The sequence below is a fragment of the Entelurus aequoreus genome, linkage group LG24 (assembly GCF_033978785.1).
Source record: "Entelurus aequoreus isolate RoL-2023_Sb linkage group LG24, RoL_Eaeq_v1.1, whole genome shotgun sequence".
Lineage (NCBI taxonomy): Eukaryota > Metazoa > Chordata > Actinopteri > Syngnathiformes > Syngnathidae > Entelurus > Entelurus aequoreus.
The window spans coordinates 197501-211796 of NC_084754.1; the positions used below are offsets into that span (position 1 = coordinate 197501).

General features: G+C 39.4%; 1 protein-coding gene across 3 annotated transcripts in view; it reads left to right on the forward strand.

Moving 5' to 3' along the window:
- The window catches only part of rassf7a (Ras association domain family member 7a), a 71770-nt gene that overhangs the window by 21091 nt on the left and 36383 nt on the right, over positions 1 to 14296 (forward strand). The window contains exon 1 of one of the 3 annotated variants that reach the window (XM_062035265.1): positions 4225 to 4593. The exons of the other annotated variants lie outside the window; for them this stretch is intronic. The gene's annotated coding sequence lies outside the window, so the exon portion shown is untranslated. Of the gene's footprint in view, positions 1 to 4224; positions 4594 to 14296 lie in introns of those variants that run through there. 3 annotated transcript variants of the gene reach the window in all.

Sequence of the window (14296 nt, forward strand, 5' to 3'; positions counted from 1 at the left end):
AATATCAGCCTGCCGACATCTCTAGTTCTGTATTTACTGTATTTTTGAGCTCATTATATTCATCACTACTGTAGAATATATTTGTGTCGTCTGCAAATAGTATACATTTCAGTACTTTGGATGTATTAAACATATCACTAATATACACAGTTTTGGCCCCAACACGGACCCTTGGGGGACACCACAAGCGATGCCAAGAGTATCTGATAGATATTGACACATTTTTATCAACTGTACCCTCCCTGTTAAATTACTTTTTAACCAGTCTCCAGCCAGCACCCTAATTCCATATTTTTCCATCTTATCTAGTAGAATTGAATGAATAATGGTATCAAAAGCTTTTTTTTAGATCAATAAAGATACCAACTGCATACTTTTTATGCTCTGGTGTATTAGTCATTTCTTCAATAGCTTCAGTTATCGACATTGAGGTTGTTCTTTTGGACCTAAAACCATATTGACCTCCATTGATTGTATGATGTTTCTCAAGAAACGTTTCTTGTCGAGAATTAAAGGCCTACTGAAACCCACTACTACCAACCACGCAGTCTGATAGTTTATATATCAATGATGAAATCTTAACATTGCAACAACACATGCCAATACGGCCGGGTTAACTTATAAAGTGCAATTTTAAATTTCCCGCTAAACTTCCGGTTGAAAACGTCTATATATGATGACGTATGCACGTGACGTCAATCGTTGAAACGGAAGTATTGGTACCCCATTGAATCCAATACAAAAAAGCTCTGTTTTCATCTAAAAATTCCACAGTATTCTGGACATCTGTGTTGGTGAATCTTTTGCAATTTGTTTAATGAACAATGAAGACTGCAAAGAAGAAAGTTGTAGGTGGGATCGGTGTATTAGCAGCTGGCTGTAGCAACACAACCAGGAGGACTTTGACTTGGATAGCAGACGCGCTAGCCGCCGACCGCACGGATGATCGGGTGAAGTCCTTCGTCCTTCCGTCGATCGCTGGAACGCAGGTGAGCACGGGTGTTGAGGAGCAGATGAGGGCTGGCGTAGGTGGAGCGCTAATGTTTTTATCATAGCTCTGTGAGGTCCCGTTGCTAAGTTAGCTTCAATGGCGTCGTTAGCAACAGCATTGTTAAGCTTCGCCAAGCTGGGAATTATTAACCGTGTAGTTACATGTCCATGGTTTAATAGTATTGTTGATCTTATGTCTATCCTTCCAGTCAGGGATTTATTTATTTTGTTTCTATCTGCATTTGAGCCTGATGCTATCACGTTAGCTCAGTAGCTAAAGAGCTTCGCCGATGTATTGTCGTGGAGATAAAAGTCACTGTGAATGTCCATTTCGTGTTCTCGACTCTCATTTTCAAGAGGATATATTATCCGAGGTGGTTTAAAATACAAATCTGTGATCCACAATAGAAAAAGGAGAAAGTGTGGAATCCAATGAACCCTTGTACCTAAGTTACGGTCAGAGCGAAAAAAGATACGTCCTGCACTGCACTGTAGTCCTTCACTCTCACTTTCCTCATCCACAAATCTTTCATCCTCGCTCAAATTAATGGGGTAATCGTCGCTTTCTCGGTCCGAATCTCTCTAGCTGCATTGTAAACAATGGGAAAATGTGAGGAGTCCTTCCTCCGGTGACATCACGCTACTTCCGGTACAGGCAAGGCTTTTTTTTATCAGCGACCAAAAGTTGTGACCTTTATCGTCGTTGTTCTCTACTAAATCCTTTCAGCAAAAATATGGCAATATCGCGAAATGATCAAGTATGACACACAGAATGGATCTGCTATCCCTGTTTAAATTTTAAAAAATCATTTCAGTAGGCCTTTAAATAGTTTCTGTGAAATTTTTGAGAACTGACGCAAAAGACAAATTGGTCTGTAATTGGTAAAAGCGTGTTTGCTGTCACTTTTGAAGAGTGGAGTTATTTTAGCAATTTCATTTTACTTGGAAAGCGGCCAATCTGGAATGACAGGTTACATATATATTTTCTTGCCCAGATGTGGGATGTCGTTGTGGCTTGTGCAGCCCTTTGAGACACTTGTGATTAAGGGCTATATAAATAAACTTTGATTGATATAAGTTAAGGGGTTTACAATATTCAGTATAACTTTTTGAGCCAACATCATGTTGATACCATGGCAGTCAGTGGAGCACTTACTCTTACACTTCCTCACAATGTTTGTCACTTCCTGCTCATTTGGAGCTGAGAGGAAGAATGACAAAGAATTCGGCTTACCGTTTTTTTCATAGTTTGGCCGGGGGTGCGACTTATACTCAGGAGCGACTTATGTGTGAAATTATTAGCACATTACCGTAAAATATCAAATAATATTATTTAGCTCATTCACGTAAGAGACTAGACGTATAAGATTTCATCGGATTTAGCGATTAGGAGTGACAGATTGTTTGGTAAACGTATAGCATGTTCTATATGTTATAGTTATTTGAATGACTCTTACCATAATATGTTACGTTAACATACCAGGCACGTTCTCAGTTGGTTGTTTATGCGTCATATAACGTACACTTATTCAGCCTGTTGTTCACTATTCTTCATTTATTTTTTTAAATTGCCTTTCAAATGTGTATTCTTGGTGTTGGGTTTTATCAAATACATTTCCCCCCAAAAATGCGACTTATACTCCAGTGCGACTTATATAAGTTTTTTTCCTTCTTTATTATGCATTTTCGGCCGGTGCGACTTATACTCCGGAGCGACTTGTACTCTGGAGCGACTTATAGTCCGAAAAATACGGTAATAGTTGATTTTGTAACTCCATTTTCTGGGATATCAACAGCCAACTTAGGACCAACATTTACAAAAAAACTATTGCCCTTGTTCACTACATTACTCATATTATAATCTTTACCATAATCATCAATAAAGATGAATAAAGAAGTCATCGTTTTTTTGCTTGGTTAGATTTAACAAATCAATGTTAAAATCACCAGAGATAAATATATTTTTATGGTTCACAGAGGAAAACAGTTTACCCATCCACTCATTGAAAGTGTCTATGCTTGAACCAGGTGCCCGGTATACACAACTCATGAAGATATTTGTCTTCTCATCATTTAGAATTTCCACTGTTAAACATTCAAATAATCCATCGACAGCTAAGGTCATATTTTTTTAAACTTTAAATTTAACAGATTTATGAATGTACAAAGCGACCCCCCTCCTAATTTATATATTCTGTTTGTATATCATAATTCATAGCCATTCAGACAAAAATCAATACCTTTATCATTTCTAGGCATAGCTGTGGGAAAGGGGGCGAAAGGAGAATTTAGGATGATTTTAATGTGTCACTGTAGTGTAGTGTTTCACTTGGCTGACTTCCATGCTGCTAACATGGGTTCATCCATCACATAGTGATGGTGTGAATGTGAGTGGGAATTGGGATAGGCTCCAACTCCCTCTGACCCTTTTTAATGATTATTATAACGATGCTGACGAAATGTGGGTTACGAACTGCTATAAAATTACTAAAACACAAAACGTGAATGCGAATCGATCCCAACTTGACTGTTCAGATTGTCTTGGAGGACGTTTCGCCTCTCATCCGATCAGGTTTTATCAGTTCATGTTCACAGTTTTATTTAGGACAGAACATTGTATGAAAAATGTATCACTGCTGTGATAGCTTTCTTACATGAAAACTGATCACTAACAAATGTTGTTACACGGAAATATTTTTTTAGGTATCAGGTGCAGTATCAGTCCTCAGTCTTAAGTTTCAGGTTTGGGCGGTAGTCAAGGAGCAGACCGAGGTGCTGAAGTTTAAAACTCAGAGTGAGTTGGAGCGGGATAGAACAACATGTTCTGTGTAGGCTTCATTGTTAGTATGATGCCATAATTATATTTGTATGGATGATATTTTTGTGGCTTTTGTTGTTTACACATGCTCTTCTTGGTAGCTAAGTGGTGACATGTGGCAGATTATTTTGCATAATCAAATGCTCACGTCACAAGACTGTATGCTTCAAGTTATAGATTCTACAAACACTATTTTGTACATACAAATGACTTACATTTCCATTCCATTCAACAGTGTAGCAATAAGAGGAAACTGATTCAGAGCGAACATGAAGCTGAAGGCAGACTCTTACCTGAAAAGGGGAGTGGAACTAACCTGTCAGAACAGCAGGAAAGGGTGGGGACTAAGAGAATGACAGAGGGTGGAGTGACAGATAGGGTGTGTTATTCTGTTGGTGAGTGACCGAGAGAAGGAGAAGGAGGAGGGGTGGAGACAGACAGAGCGAGAGAGAGAGCGACAGTAAACTCTTCCAGGCGCTCAGATCTTGGTTGTGGTGGAGACACCCAGGGGCAGAGCATTCCTAAGGCAGGCAGCCAGACGGAGCGAGAATACAGAAGCCGCGACATCCTTCATACCTCTTGGTCACCACGTCGGACTGCCTCTGACCTCTTCTTCTTGACGGACTGTCCTTACTTCCTGTCACATACACACACATACGTGCAAGCGCTGCCTTGCATACACTGGGAGTACTCTGCTACTGTGTCAGAAGTAAAGGCAGGGAAGCTGTGAGATCTTAACACAGACAGAAGACTAAAGGCAGTGAAAAGAAGATCTTTTTTTCTGGGTGAGTGACATGGTTTTTGTGTGTTTGAATGTGTCTTTACTTGTTTCAAAAGTCAGCGCTGGGAAGTTTCTTTGAAGTCAGCTGTTTGGTCTGTGACTTTCCCATGTGTTTGGAAAGGAATGGCATATGAAAACTTATGAGGATAGGCATAAGATATATTTTTAATGTATCTAATTGTGGATAGATTGTTACACTTTTAGGAAATTAAGCTGCATCTCTGCGAGTATGACTTCCAAGTTGTCCTCCTGTAGGAAACTACTCCAACCTGTTTGGGTGAAACTTTTCTCTTTGTGCTGTCCTGATTTTTATGTTTTTTAGTGTGCTTTTAAGGTTAAATTGCTACCTGCACAAAAGCAGCCATCCCCGTGCCTGTTTTTTGTTTTTAAGAGAGTGTTGTTCCCTGTTAGAACTATGAGACAAGTGCAGGCTACTCCTTGTAGTCACACACTGCCTGCTGCTTTTATCACTGGAGGATTAAAGATTAATTCATTGGTGGCTCGGACAGAGTTCAGTGCAGCATGCACCAGCCTCTCTTAACTGTTAGTGTGCTACACATCTCAAGTACCGACACCATGCAAGTGTAATGTACCACAGTCTATTTAAACCTTTACTCATAATTTTGTCTGACGAGCATCCCATTTAACATTGTCAACATGGTGAGTGTCAGATGGAAAACCCATTAATGACATTTTCTTTATCTAATTTGGGATATTCCCCTGTATTTAAAAATTTAAAAAACACAGTCTTACTGTGGGTATTACTAGAATGTATATGTTCTGCCCATTTTAATGGTTTCAGACTGGTAATACAGGTGCTGATTGTAGAGGAAGAACCATAATCAATAACCTGACCTAAGTTTTTTTCTTTTTTGGTAATAACTGGTTGTTTATTTATTTTGCTTGCAGTTGTCTGTTTAATTGTTGCTATGTCTTTTTTGTTATCACTTTACATTCTGAGTCATTCGTCTCTTGCACTGTTTTTAGGACTAGGGATTTGCCGATCTATTGATCACCGATTATTTATTGGACGATTTCTGTGAAAAAGTAAATTATTGTTATTGCCGATAAATGCCTTTTAATGCCAATCACAAATGCCAATCCCATCTGGCTGACACTGTATTTTTTGTCCTAATTATGTGTATCCATACACAGTGTGGAGACGCTCCTATAATAATCACTTCCATTACGAAAAATTAACTGCGTTTCTTAGAATCTTAAGTAACATTATCACTTGGGAACGAGGCTAAACATGTTACATGCCGAGAGCAAGCCAGGATCAGGCATGCTAATAGTTAAACAGACTGCTAAGCTAGTTTTAAACAATAGAAGAAGTAAGTGTTTAACTTTAAGAAGTCTAGATATAACTGTGTTACAGCTGAAAGTAAGCAGTTGTTAACATAAAATGAACAAGTAGATTAATAAGAGTTTAAAGAGGATAATATAACAACTATGTGTCAACTATGGATGTAACGATAAAGAATATAATGATTAATCGTAGTAAAACTGTCCAGTTAGTATTACTGTTTTAAATTAAAATGATCGTAAAACCATTATTGATAACACTTTGAGAAACTTATGAACCCGTGACACTGCTCATTTACTGGAGAAGCAAGCTAGCGCTAGCTAGCTTAAATGTAACATGAATACAAGAAACACAAACCTCTTCTTTTCCCAATAAAAAATGACATTCCCTTATCTAAATTTGTATAAACACATTAATATCTGAGCAACTAAGATATTCACTTGTGCACATTAAACATGGCTGTGCTCTCTTAACCCCGAAAGCTTGATCTATACTTAAAGGAATATGACATCAAGAAGTGAATTTGCGTGACGTCACATGAACCGGACGTGACGCTACCAATACACAATTTTTTCCTAATCCTTAAAAAACACTAAAACTTTTACAAATTAAAACAGAAAAAGATAAACATATTTAAGTTCTCAGATAAACATAATATGGCTCTCAAGTAGCCAGAACAATAGTATTATATAGCATATTTGTTCTGCCAAGAAAGTGCTTAGTGGCTATTTATTTATTGTATTTTATGTTTTAAATGAAACTCGATTATAAGTGTGTAAGAGTACTTTTTGAGCACATTCAACAATGTCGTGTTAATAATGATAACCATGATAATCTTAATGGCAATAACCGTGATATGATTGCAGCTGGGATAGGTTCCCTCAGGAAAATTAAAAACCGTTATATGTTGTAAAAGAGGCTAAGTACCTAGTTTAAATATTGTGTTGATATTGCTCAAAGACTTCAAAGTCAATCAGTCGATCAAAGTTTACTTAATATAGCCCTTAATCATAAATGTCTCAGAGGGCTGCACAAGCCACAACGACATTCTTGACTCAGATCCCACATCAGGGCAAGAAAAAACTCAACCGAGTGGGAACAACGAGAAACCTTGGAAGGGACCGCAGACGTGGGTCCTTTTAATACATGTTCGGTATCTGTATTGATATCGGCTGATCTCACTCATGGATGATCGGAATCGGCAGTGTAGAACCCTGATTGGAACATCCCTAATTAAGACCAAGACAGAGTAGAGGAAGTTTTTGGTTTTGGTTTTACAATAAATTATTGAGACCTACCCCTTAGTCAATCAAATAATCAGGAATTAGGGCTAAATTCTTTAATTTTCCCTGAAAATTATATTTTTTACTTTACCATGAAAGTTTGGGAAATTCCATGCTTTTAGGTTTTTGGCCACTATTTAGGAAGTACCTGTTTTTGTACCAGCATGACTGTTCCACAGTACAAATATTGAGGTACAAAAAAGCATGGTTGAAGTTTGGTGTGAAACAATTTTTAATTGTGGTTAGACCAGTGGTTGTCAAACTTTTTTCACCAAATGCCACCTCAGAAAACACTTGGCTCTCCAAGTACCACCATAATAACCAACATTAAAAAAAACAATAGCGTTGTAGGCCTACATATTCATTAAAAAGAAGGCACATATTTAATTTAACAAGTGTACTTAATATTTTTGGCCACAGTAACATTACGCAGAGTTTAAAGGCCTACTGAAACCCACTACTACCGACCATGCAGTCTAATAGTTTATATATCAATGATGAAATCTTCACATTGCAACACATGCCAATACGGCCGGGTTAACTTATAAAGTGCAATTTTAAATTTCCCGGGAAACTTCCAGCTGAAAACGTCTAGGTATGATGACGTTTGCGCGTGACGTCAAGGGTTGAAGCGGAAGTATTGGGACACATTGTATCCCAATACAAACAGCTCTGTTTTCATCGCAAAATTCCACAGTATTCTGGACATCTGTGTTGGTGAATCTTTTGCAATTTGTTCAATTAACAATGGAGACTGCAAAGAAGAAAGCTGTAGGTGGCATCGGTGTATTAGCGGCTGGCTACAGCAACACAACCAGGAGGACTTTGAGTTGGATAGCAGACGCGCTACCGTGAGTACGCTGCTTTCTTCCAAACATTTGATCGCTTGCCAGTCCTTGCGTGGCGCTATGTGCATGTCACGTACGTAACTTTGGGGAAATATATGTTTCTTGCCGACTCTGATGGCGGCCGGGGTGTCGTCGAAAGCTACAACGCCCGCCACCGCGCGGCTGTCCTCACCTTGACTTCCTCCGTCTCCGGGCCGCCGACCGCATCGATGATCGGGTGAAGTCCTTCGTCGCGCCGTCGATCGCTGGAACGCAGGTGAGCATGGGTCGTGATGAGCAGATGAGAGCTGGCGTAGGTGGAGAGCTAATGTTTTTAGCATAGCTCTGTCGAGGTCCCGTAGCTAAGTTAGCTTAAATGGCGTCGTTAGCAACAGCATTGCTAGGCTTCGCCAGGCGGCACAGCATTAACCGTGTGGTTACAGGTCCAGAGTTTGGTAGTATTGTTGATCTTCTGTCTATCCTTCCAGTCAGGGGCTTATTTCGTCTGTTTCTATATGCAGTTAAGCACGATGCTATCACGTTAGCTCCGTAGCTAAAGTGCTTCGCCGATGTATTGTCGTGGAGATAAAAGTCACTGTGAATGTCCATTTCGCGTTCTCGACTCTCCTTTTCAAGAGGATATAGTATCCGACGTGGTTTAAAATACAAATCCGTGATCCACAATAGAAAAAGGAGAGAGTGTGGAATCCAATGAGCCCTTGTACCTAAGTTACGGTCAGAGCGAAAAAAGATACGTCCTGCACTGCACTCTAATCCTTCACTCTCACTTTACTCATCCACGAAGCTTTCATCCTCGCTCAAATTAATGGGGTAATAGTCGCTTTCTCGGTCCGAATCGCTCTCGCTGCTGGTGTAAACAATGTGCAAATGTGAGGAGCCCTTCAACCTGTGACGTCACGCTACTTCCGGTACAGGCAAGGCTTTTTTATCAGCGACTAAAACTCTATCGTCGTTGTTCTCTACTAAATCCTTTCAGCAAAAATATGGCAGTATCGCGAAATGATCAAGTATGACACATAGAATGGATCTGCTATCCCCGTTTAAATAAGAAAATTTAATTTCAGTAGGCCTTTAAACAATAACCCTTTTTGAATATAGGAAAATAAAACACTCTACTTTAATCAAGTGATTATTTGACGTACCACCAGATGGACCCCGCGTACCATTAGTGGTACACGTACCACAGTTTCACTGGTTGAGACAATTCTAAGAAGATGGAGCCAGTGTCGGGTGTAACAGTTAAACTATTTGTTGGACAGCAACATTGCTTTTAACACAACAGTGGCATTAGTTTGAACTTCAGACCATTGAATCGCCATTCCGGCATTCCTGAGCTAAAATGCCCATAGACCAGTCTTGTCAAAAGTCTTCTTGGAGGACTAAAATATTGCTGCATAGAAAGATAACCTACATATTTCCTTACATTTTTAGTCCCTGTAGGGCTACTAGCATTTTGTCTCCATCTAATTGACAGAAGATTGACAGTAAAAAGGATGCACACACAGTATGCTACGCAGCAGACAGCAGGACATTTATATCGTTTGCTCGTAAGTGATCACATCCCCCTGCCTTCTATGCCTCGACTTCTCTTATTGTCCTTGAATGGGCTGGTTAAGGAGGCTGAGATCTAAGCATCCTCTGAGAGTTTATGTGCCGCGTTCTTCACTCTTAATTTTACTGTTTTTTTCCCCGTCATATACCTAACATATATAAATAAAGTCCCATTCTCATCAAGTGCAAGCTCGTCTGTCGCCTGTCAGCCAATGGCCTGTCTGTCATTTAGCTCATGTGGAAAGGAAAGCAAGCCCAGCCATGCACAGCACGATATCATTGGGGAGTCTTGATGGAAATTTACAAAAGTAATTCTTCAAGCTGTGAAGTGACTTCATTTCCCAGGCCCTTATCAGGCATATTTACTGACTCCCGCAGATGCACTCAGGGCCGGAGGTAATTGGATGACGCTAGGACATGAAATAATATGTTTGAATGGTTTCGGGCTGTGATTATTTTGGGAATGTGGTTCTTTCGCTCCTTCTGTAGATGTTTTTTTTTTTCTTAAGTGTAGCTTGGTCTAACTCTCACACTCCTTGTTCCACGCGCCCTTCTCCTGCCTGTGCAATGGGATGGAAGGCAATTCTGTGCTCATGTCAGATCCATTAGGGATGAAAGTACACTGCAGTGATAAAAGATTGATCCAGTCCTCCTTGTATCACATTTTCATCTCTCACACCCATCTCCCTCTTCCTCCCTTACACTTGATTCCAATCCAAAGTCAACCCAGTTTTCAATTGATCAACTCTTCTCTTTTCGTCTAGATAAGTCCTCTTCACTGAGTTGACTTGTACTCTTAGGATTTAAAGAATAGAAAACATTCTCTTTTTGTGTAGGATACTGCCTGTTATACAAGGATACAAGCTGACGGATACACAGTGACAATACAATATTTTCTCCCCATTAATTTGGGGGTTGGGGGTTTAATGTTCCAAAAAAATGGAGGCTTCTGATCTCCCAAGTGTATGGACCCTGGATGGGTAAACAAAACTTGGCTGACAGAACCAGTAAGAGACTGGCATTCAGCCCAGAAAAGCCCACTTCACCTGTTGGTTTCAAAGAGATAAAGACAAACACAACAGACCTGTGCTTTGTCAGCTGGGAGGCTATAATTACTGAGAGGAGGAGGAGATTTGGAGAAGGAATTTTACTGCGGCTTTGCTTAAGATGTTTTAAGTGCATTTGCAAACACTGTTATTGTCGGAAACCGGCATATGTTTTGAGAAATAGATCCCTTCGGGAATGTTTGCTGCCATCTGCTTGGTATTTTGCTTATACATTTGATGTGTTCATGTGGTGATAGACACACAACACACAAAGTTAATTGAATAAACATTGCAAACAAAATATGGGGAGCACAGAGGAGGCAAAGGTAATTCAACTACCCTACATTTACAATCAACTCTACAAATGTACAAATAATAATGTTATTGCTACTCTTTAGTATAATGGAGTTGTATTAGTTTATATAGAAGCCTTTGATGGCTTCAAGCGGCATGCAAAATGAATAAATGAAGCGTTCGTACACTGAGGCATATTTGAAGCGATGTGAAGGTTCGTAAACCGAAAAGCACGCAAATAGAGGCGTTTGTAAATTGTACTTCCACTGAACAGAGGTTATAGGTTATTCATACAGTACATACAGAGATAAGATATTGGGGTTATGCTTCTGGGAGTTCTTCAGGCAATAAAAGTCAACTTGTAAGACACCCCATGTATAGCACAGTTCATCACCGGCGGGGAAAAACATGTTTTCTGGAACCATGGTGTCCTGGAAGAGACCCCAACTGTGCACTATATTTACTAATTTAATGTGTCTAAATCGGTCTTTATTTAACTACCATGTAGAGTTCGGTGGATGGAGTAAACCAGCGATTCTTAGGATGGCCTTTCAAACCTTTCTCTACTGAAGGTCATGTTCCCAAGCGAGTCCAGCTGACTGTAAAGATCCTTTGAGAGAATGCTGCCATTGCCTGTCAGGGCCAACATGTTGTTTCCTTAATGGGTCCGTGGATGTTTGCTCTGTCACATCACCGAACCTATGCCCTCATATCTCATGTGGTAATTCCTCAACAGGACAGGCAGTTTATAGTTGAAAGGGTAATGCACGTCTATGTCTATTTGTCTCGCTGTCCTTGGTGATTGTAGTGCAGTAAACATCTCTGCCACCCCCTCAGGGATGGCCACGTTGTAGCTTCTGTGAGCAGCAGGTTGCTCCCTTGCTCAACCAGCCATGCTGTTTTGACTCTGCACACAGAACTGTCTTGGCAGTAAATAACAGGGTGCTTGGGCCAAGGGCCCCGGACAGGGTGGGGAGCGCAGGAGAAGGGGGGTCAGAACGCCAAGAAGAGAACAAACATGTCTGCTTTGAAATACTAAATCAAGTGAATGGACAGGGCAGGCAGGTGCATTTGACAGACAGGTCTGACACTTTAGAAAAACTTGACATTGGCCTTTCATTCAACATGGATCTGTTCAAATTAGGGCGGCAATTAACGTTTATTTGGATTGTCGATTAGTCAACGATTACTTTAACGATTAGTCGGATAATAAAGCTTACACATATTTAATGGCTTTAATTTTTCCATCGACTTCTAAATGCAGCTTAAGTTATTTTAGGCATGTGCTTACTAACAACAAAAATGACTAATTGATTCATACATTTTTATTTTTACTGTAACTGTCCTGCTCATTCAGCTGTTACGAAAATTAAAATGACTACTAAAATGTTGTCCATTTAAAAAAAGGACACGCAAATTGCTAAAAAAACGACAACAATTAACCTTGTTTATGTATTTAAAAACAGTTAAAATAGGAGCAATAAAAACAAACAACAAAACACAAAATCTAACTTCATCAAAGAGAAAAAAAAAATTTTGTGATGATGTTTAAAAAGCTTCACACTGATATATCGACTACTGATAAATTTTTGGCTGTTTTAGCACTCTTAATAGACTCAATGTGTAGATTTGTATCTTTCATTAATTCTTTAGTAGATTGTATGTTTAATCTTATGATACCTTCGCATTGGTGTCTGTCTGTGTGTGTGTGTGTGTGTGAGTGTGTGTGCATGTGTTTGTGTGCGTGTGCATGCGCACATTCGGTTTGCGTTAGTTATTGTGCTTTTTTTCCTTTTTTTTACGGCATTGCAAATTGACGCTGCTTTAAACGTACTTGAATTGATGTAGACAACGTTTAGCTGGCTGACTTTGGCTAAAACATGTTTTGCAGAACTCTTTCTCACACTTGTTAGCTAGATAGCAAGGCATAATCTAACACTCTTACCGAGGCTGAGACCGCGTCTTACCTCTAGGTGTCCGTCATCATGTCTCCGCTTTAAATGTTTGTGTATCACAGATGTACAGCCATAAAAACAAGGTCTGCTTTGCAAATTGAGCAAGGTATTCATGTTTTTAACAAAAATAAGAGGAAATGTTATCACCCTTTACATGTTATCACTGGTGATGTTTTTGCGAGTGGTTGTGCTAACCCGCTTCTGCCCGGAAAAACATAAGTGACGATGTCACGACTACTGTCGACAAATATAATTGTCGGCAAGAAATATAATTGTCGACATTTGCCGACAATGTCGATTAATCGTTGCAGCCTTAGTTCAAATAGATACACAGTTACTAATGCACACAAATGCCAAGCCATTTACCATATTTTTCGGATGAAAGGCGCATTTAAAATCTTTTTATTTTCTCAAAAATCGACAGTTCGCTTTATAATCCGGTGCGCCTATTGTATGGAATAACTGTAGTTGTGCTTACCGACCTCGAAGCTATTTTATTTGGTACTTGGTGTAATGATAATTTGGACCAGTAGATGGCAGTCACACATAAGAGATATGTGTAGACTTCAAAATGATGCCAGTAAACAACACCAAAACTTTGATGATGTTCTTTTGAGAATATAGAAAATTACACACGGTGCTCAAAAATCTGTCAAAATGTTTTAATTCCGACTCTGGTAAGCGATGAAGCCTCACCGCTTGATTGATTGTTGGAGCATTAAGGCTACCGTGTGATTCAACATACGGGGTTTATTATGGTGTGTGTATAACAACCGCAAAATGGCACCTATTAGCTGTCATATTATCTGTTGTTTTGTTTGTCAATATTATGCAAAACCAAATGTTCTTACCTTCTGGTACTTGCTGATGTGTGTTTGGGATCTGCATAAGTCCTGAAAATTTGCGTGAGTCCGCCATTGTAGTCCGTGCCGACACCCTAGTCGATAAGCTTCTTCTTTTTCTCTATCTTCTTGCCATTTCTAATATAAAGTAGCTTAAAGTTCTACATTTCAACATTTTAAACAAAGGACCACCATTAAATGTTATGTAGACCACAAGGAAGTGTTTTAATTGTAGAAAAATACTTAATATGACCCCTTTAATGCGCCTTATACTCCAGTGCGCATTTTGTATGAAAATAGACCTGAATAGACCCGCTCATCGGCAGTGCGCATTATAATCCGGTGCGCTCTATGGTCCGGAAAATACGGTAATATAATTATACACAGCTAAATGTCCCTTGTGAAAGACAAGTCCGCTCTGAGGTGTTAAGGATAATTAAACTTTAAAACTTGCTTCATGTTTTACTGATAGTAGTGTCAGTATCTACTATTAGTACGTGTGTGTTTATTTCCAGCAATCTTGAGGCAGAGGGCTAAAAGTTGGTCTTTAGCAGAATTATCTTAGCTCTTAAAAACTGTCGA